The sequence below is a fragment of the Harmonia axyridis genome, chromosome X (assembly GCF_914767665.1).
Source record: "Harmonia axyridis chromosome X, icHarAxyr1.1, whole genome shotgun sequence".
Lineage (NCBI taxonomy): Eukaryota > Metazoa > Arthropoda > Insecta > Coleoptera > Coccinellidae > Harmonia > Harmonia axyridis.
The window spans coordinates 35196851-35204350 of record NC_059508.1 but is presented as its reverse complement, the minus strand read 5'-3'; the positions used below and the strand labels follow the sequence as shown (position 1 = coordinate 35204350).

General features: G+C 42.2%; 1 non-coding gene across 1 annotated transcript; it reads left to right on the top strand.

The window, feature by feature from the left end:
• Positions 1-3625: 3625 nt before the first annotated feature.
• LOC123688312 lies at positions 3626-3744 on the top strand. Its single transcript, XR_006749840.1, has one exon. It is a non-coding gene; the product is annotated as a 5S ribosomal RNA (ribosomal RNA).
• Positions 3745-7500: the final 3756 nt, after the last annotated feature.

Here is a 7500-nt window from a genome sequence, read left to right as displayed (position 1 = left end):
GTATGGCCAAACCCGTTCGCCTCTCGTCATGTGGCACTAGCCATGTCGATTGACTTCGACTAGCGCCGCACATCAGTAAGTGCAAGTCCTCGACGAAACGACGTAACAGCCCCCAGTCAGCATGAGACTCAAGCTATATATACATCATCATCATCTCGGACAAAACACCGATCAAAAATGAGAAAGTTTCTAGAAACAATCCCTCGCCAAGGCGTCCATATATAATACGAACCCCCGGCTATCAACTAATTTCTTATACACATTCCATCTCGACCCTTCGCTATACATGTGAATATAACGACACGGTGATTCGAGATTCAACAATATTTGTCGCTCGGAACGAATTGAGTGGTTGCAAATTTTTTGTGAACATAACCCGCAACGGGCAGAGGATCACGATTTTAAGGTTGGTCGCTTAAAGGCCATTCGACTACAAAGAGACGAAGCGGACCGCGACCTCGCTGCATGAGGTTGACGAAAGCGACCCAAGATGCGAAAGCCGAAACCAACACACCTTGCCAGTACCCAAACGCCGAGGTCGGATTCGGGTCTACCACTTACCAACTGAATATCATCCTAAAAAGAACTCCAAACAGTCTAGGACAGGACCCATTCTCCACCCCTTCTATATATGTCAGGAGAACCCCGGATTCCCCTCCAGACACGATTTAGCAAACTTTTCCCGATCGATCCGACCCACCGAGGCCGTTTCGACCGTTCGCCGCGCCTACTAGAGCTGATTTCTTCGGACTCCGATCAGAAAATCCGCCGATGCATGTCGTTAACACCTAGTCCGCCTCGTCCGATCGATCGAGGCCGTTTCGACCGTTCGCCGCGCCTACTAGAGCTGATTTCTTCGGACTCCGATCAGAAAATCCGCCGATGCATGTCGTTAACACCTAGTCCGCCTCGTCCGATCGATCTAGGCCGTCTCGATCCACCCATCGCGCATCGAAAGTCGCATCTCTCGAACTCCGATCCGGAAATCGGCCGATGCATCACGTTAACTATTTCTTATATATCTAATATAATATACATCGAGACGGTAAGAATTCTTTTAATCGAAGATATACATATACTTCTCATCAATATCCAAAAGCTTATCGAAAAATAAATTACTCAACTTTTACGTGAAGAATCGTTCACCCAAACCTTATCCCCTATATATGTCAGGAGAACCCAAGGTTCCCCTCCAGACACGATTTAGCAAACTTTTCCCGATCGATCCGACCCACCGAGGCCGTCTCGACCGTCCGCTGCGCCTACTAGGGCCGATTTCTTCGGACTCCGATCAGAAAATATACCGATGCATGTCGTTAACACCTAGTCCGCCTCGTCCGATCTATCTAAACAGTCTCGACGCACCCAACACTCTTTCAAAGTCGGATTACTCGGACTCAATCTGAAAATGGACCGATGCATGACGTCAACACTTAGCCCGCCTCGTCTGATCGATCTAAGCCATCTCGACCCACCCAACACGCCTTCCAAGTCGGATCACTCGGACTTCGATCTGAAAATCTCCGGACTCATTTTTATGAATATCCCCAGTCAGTAAGAACGTTATTTCGCCAATATATACCAACAATAAACCATATTCCAATAGCTGAACCAAAAATATAATTCCCGATCCAAACGTTCTGCATCGCCCAACGCGACCACCTTCCCTATATATGTCAGGAGAGCACAGGGTTCCCCTCCAGACAACACTTACGCTCTATCCCCGACTCTCGGTCGATCGATAGGCCAGGTCAGCGGTGTCTGTTTCGGCCGAAGCTCGGACTTTGGTCAAAATGTTCCGATACAAAATTTGAACCAAGATAGATACAGATATGATTCCTTCTTAAATATACGTTGATTATCGAACAGAATATGGTAAATATTTTGCGATGACCGAGGATTTCATGAATTTTTTTTTTTTTCGAAAAAATTTTCTGTTATCGGAATTTCCTCAAATTTCATTTGGTTGCCTACTAATGCATATTAAAAACGATAATCAACAATCAGAATCATTATTTATCATTTATTTCAATTTTTATAATGAAAAACGTTCACGTCCTTTCGCGCCTCTCGATCGTCGTTTACGTGATGCATCGGTCAGCCCTAGTTTACGTGGTGCATCGGTAAGATCGAGTTCACGTTCTGCATCGGTAAGATCCAGTTCACGTGGTGCATCGGTAAGATCGAGATTACGTGGTGCATCGGTAAGATCGAGTTTACGTGGTGCATCGGTAAGATCCAATTCACGTTCTGCATCGGTAAGATCCAGTTCACGTGGTGCATCGGTGAGATCGAGTTTACGTTCTGCATCGGTGTGATCTAGTTTACGTTGTGCATCGGTAAGATCGAGATTACGTGAAGCATCGGTATGATCGAGTTTACGTTCTGCATCGGTCTGGACTTAGAGATATATTTTCGACGTGAAAATGTTCCGATACAACTTTTGAACCAGGATAGTTAGAGAGATGATTTTTTCTGGGATGTACGTTGATTGGGGAATGGATTGTGGAAAATAACTTGCCATGACCGAGGTGTTCTCGAATTTTTTTTTTTTTTCGAAAAATATTTTCTGATTTTGGATTTTACTCAAATTTGATTTCGTTGCCTTCTAATGTGTTCTAAAAGAGTAAATCAGTAATCAGAATCGAAAAATATTTTTCGGATTTTTTTTTTTTTGAAAAAAAATTTTCTGATTTTGGAATTTCCTCAAATTTGATTTGGTTGCCTTCTAATGTGTTTTTAAAGCGTAAATCAGTAATCAGAATCAATATTCATTGTCGACTTTAATTTTTATAAGGAAAAATGTTCACGTCCTTAAACGCCTCCCCATCATTAGCCCGAGTCCAAGTCGATGTCAGTCCCGAGCGGACGGTGTCAGATACTACCTATCGCCCCGGTCTGGACTTGGCGAGGTATTTCGACGTGAAATGTTCCGATACAACTTTTGAACCAGGATAGTTAGAGAGATGATTTCTTCTATGTTGTACGTTGATTGTGGAATGGATTGTGGGAAATAACTTGCCATGACCCAGGTGTTCTTGAATTTTTTTTTTTTTCGAAAAAAATTTTCTGATCTTGAAATTTCCTCAAATCTGATTGCGTTGCCTTCTAATGTGTTCTAAAAGAGTAAATCAGTAATCAGAATCAATATTCATTGTCGACTTTAATTTTTATAAGGAAAAATGTTCACGTCCTTAAACGCCTCTCCATCGTTACCCCGACTCCAAGACGATGTTAGACCGGAGCGGACGGTGTCAGATGCGACCGATCTCCCCGGTCTGGACTTAGCGAGATATTCCGACGTGAAATGTTCCGATACAAAAATTTAACTGTGATAGTTAGAGAGATGGTTCCTTTTGTGATGTACGTTGATTGTGTAATAGAATATGGAAATAAACTTGAGATGACCGAGGTCTTCTGGGATTTTTTTTTTTTTTCGAAAAATATTTTTCGATTTCGGAAATCCCTCAAATTTCATTGAGATATGTCCTAATGTGTTCTTAAAGCTTAAATCAACAATCAGAATTAATATCCAAAAGTTATTTCATTTTTTATGAGGAAAAACGTTCACGTCCTTTCCGCTCCCAAAAAGTGAGATATCATAGAAAATATCGCAATATATGTTGTTTACGGCCATACCACGCTGAAATTGCCAGTTCTCGTCAGAACACTGAAGCCAAGCAGCGTCGGGCGCGGTTAGTACTTGGATGGGTGACCGCTTGGGAACACCGCGTGCTGTAAGCTTTTTTTTTACGTTCTGCATCGGTCTGCCGAGATAACGTGGTGCATCGGTATGATCGAGTTTACGTTCTGCATCGGTAAGATCGAGATTACGTGATGCATCGGTAAGATTGAGATTACGTGGTGCATCGGTAAGATCGAGATTACGTGGTGCATCGGTAAGATCGAGTTTACGTGGTGCATCGGTAAGATCCAATTCACGTTCTGCATCGGTAAGATCCAGTTCACGTGGTGCATCGGTGAGATTGAGATTACGTGGTGCATCGGTAAGATCGAGTTTACGTGGTGCATCGGTAAGATCCAATTCACGTTCTGCATCGGTAAGATCCAGTTCACGTGGTGCATCGGTAAGATTGAGATTACGTGGTGCATCGGTAAGATCGAGTTTACGTGGTGCATCGGTAAGATCCAATTCACGTTCTGCATCGGTAAGATCCAGTTCACGTGGTGCATCGGTAAGATTGAGATTACGTGGTGCATCGGTAAGATCGAGTTTACGTGGTGCATCGGTAAGATCCAATTCACGTTCTGCATCGGTAAGATCCAGTTCACGTGGTGCATCGGTAAGATGGAGATTACGTGGTGCATCGGTAAGATCGAGATTACGTGGTGCATCGGTAAGATCTACTTTACGTTCTGCATCGGTCTGCCCTTGTTTACGTGGTGCATCGGTAAGATCGAGATTACGTGAAGCATCGGTATGATCGAGTTTACGTTCTGCATCGGTCTGCCCGATATTACGTGGTGCATCGGTTCAGCCCTAGTTTACGTTGTGCATCGGTCTGGACTTAGAGATATATTTTCGACGTGAAAATGTTCCGATACAACTTTTGAACCAGGATAGTTAGAGAGATGATTTTTTCTGTGATGTACGTCGATTGGGGAATGGATTGTGGAAAATAACTTGCCATGACCGAGGTGTCCTCGAATTTTTTTTTTTTTCGAAAAAAATTTTCTGATTGTGGAATTTTCTCAAATTTGATTTGGTTGCCTCCTAATGTGTTCTAAAAGAGTAAATCAGTAATAGGAATCGAAAAATATTTTTCGGATTTTTTTTTTTTTCGAAAAAAATTTTCTGATCGTGGAATTTCCTCAAATTCGATTTGGTTGCCTTCTAATGTGTTTTTAAAGCGTAAATCAGTAATCAGAATCAATATTCATTGTCGACTTTAATTTTTATAAGGAAAAATGTTCACGTCCTTAAACGCCTCCCCATCATCAGCCCGAGTCCAAGTCGATGTCAGTCCCGAGCGGACGGTGTCAGATACTACCTATCGCCGAGGTCTGGACTTGGCGAGATATTACGACGTGAAATGTTCCGATACAACTTTTGAACCAGGATAGTTAGAGAGATGATTTCTTCTATGTTGTACGTTGATTGTGGAATGAAATACGGAAAATAACTCGCCATGACCGAGGTGATTACGATTTTTTTTTTTTTTTCGAAAAAAATTTTCTGATCGTGGAATTTTCTCAAATTTGATTTGGTTGCCTCCTTATATGTTCTAATAGCGATAATCAACAATCAGAATCAAAATCCATGATCGGGTTTGATTTTTATAAGGAAAAATGTTCACGTCCTTTTTTTCAACCCCGACTCATTGACGATGTTAGAACCGAGCCGGCGGTGTCAGATACGACCGATCGCCCCGGTCCCGATCGTCATTTACGTTGTGCATCGGTCTGCCCGAGATTACGTGGTGCATCGGTATGATCGAGTTTACGTGGTGCATCGGTAAGATCCAATTCACGTTCTGCATCGGTAAGATCCAGTTCACGTGGTGCATCGGTAAGATGGAGATTACGTGGTGCATCGGTAAGATCGAGATTACGTGGTGCATCGGTAAGATCTACTTTACGTTCTGCATCGGTCTGCCCTTGTTTACGTGGTGCATCGGTAAGATCGAGATTACGTGAAGCATCGGTATGATCGAGTTTACGTTCTGCATCGGTCTGCCCGATATTACGTGGTGCATCGGTTCAGCCCTAGTTTACGTTGTGCATCGGTCTGGACTTAGAGATATATTTTCGACGTGAAAATGTTCCGATACAACTTTTGAACCAGGATAGTTAGAGAGATGATTTTTTCTGTGATGTACGTCGATTGGGGAATGGATTGTGGAAAATAACTTGCCATGACCGAGGTGTCCTCGAATTTTTTTTTTTTTCGAAAAAAATTTTCTGATTGTGGAATTTTCTCAAATTTGATTTGGTTGCCTCCTAATGTGTTCTAAAAGAGTAAATCAGTAATAGGAATCGAAAAATATTTTTCGGATTTTTTTTTTTTTCGAAAAAAATTTTCTGATCGTGGAATTTCCTCAAATTCGATTTGGTTGCCTTCTAATGTGTTTTTAAAGCGTAAATCAGTAATCAGAATCAATATTCATTGTCGACTTTAATTTTTATAAGGAAAAATGTTCACGTCCTTAAACGCCTCCCCATCATCAGCCCGAGTCCAAGTCGATGTCAGTCCCGAGCGGACGGTGTCAGATACTACCTATCGCCGAGGTCTGGACTTGGCGAGATATTACGACGTGAAATGTTCCGATACAACTTTTGAACCAGGATAGTTAGAGAGATGATTTCTTCTATGTTGTACGTTGATTGTGGAATGAAATACGGAAAATAACTCGCCATGACCGAGGTGATTACGATTTTTTTTTTTTTTTCGAAAAAAATTTTCTGATCGTGGAATTTTCTCAAATTTGATTTGGTTGCCTCCTTATATGTTCTAATAGCGATAATCAACAATCAGAATCAAAATCCATGATCGGGTTTGATTTTTATAAGGAAAAATGTTCACGTCCTTTTTTTCAACCCCGACTCATTGACGATGTTAGAACCGAGCCGGCGGTGTCAGATACGACCGATCGCCCCGGTCCCGATCGTCATTCACGTTGTGCATCGGTCTGCCCGAGATTACGTGGTGCATCGGTATGATCGAGTTTACGTGGTGCATCGGTAAGATCCAATTCACGTTCTGCATCGGTAAGATCCAGTTCACGTGGTGCATCGGTAAGATGGAGATTACGTGGTGCATCGGTAAGATCGAGATTACGGGGTGCATCGGTAAGATCTACTTTACGTTCTGCATCGGTCTGCCCTTGTTTACGTGGTGCATCGGTAAGATCGAGATTACGTGAAGCATCGGTATGATCGAGTTTACGTTCTGCATCGGTCTGCCCGATATTACGTGGTGCATCGGTTCAGCCCTAGTTTACGTTGTGCATCGGTCTGGACTTAGAGATATATTTTCGACGTGAAAATGTTCCGATACAACTTTTGAACCAGGATAGTTAGAGAGATGATTTTTTCTGTGATGTACGTCGATTGGGGAATGGATTGTGGAAAATAACTTGCCATGACCGAGGTGTCCTCGAATTTTTTTTTTTTTCGAAAAAAATTTTCTGATTGTGGAATTTTCTCAAATTTGATTTGGTTGCCTCCTAATGTGTTCTAAAAGAGTAAATCAGTAATAGGAATCGAAAAATATTTTTCGGATTTTTTTTTTTTTCGAAAAAAATTTTCTGATCGTGGAATTTCCTCAAATTCGATTTGGTTGCCTTCTAATGTGTTTTTAAAGCGTAAATCAGTAATCAGAATCAATATTCATTGTCGACTTTAATTTTTATAAGGAAAAATGTTCACGTCCTTAAACGCCTCCCCATCATCAGCCCGAGTCCAAGTCGATGTCAGTCCCGAGCGGACGGTGTCAGATACTACCTATCGCCGAGGTCTGGACTTGGCGAGATATTACGA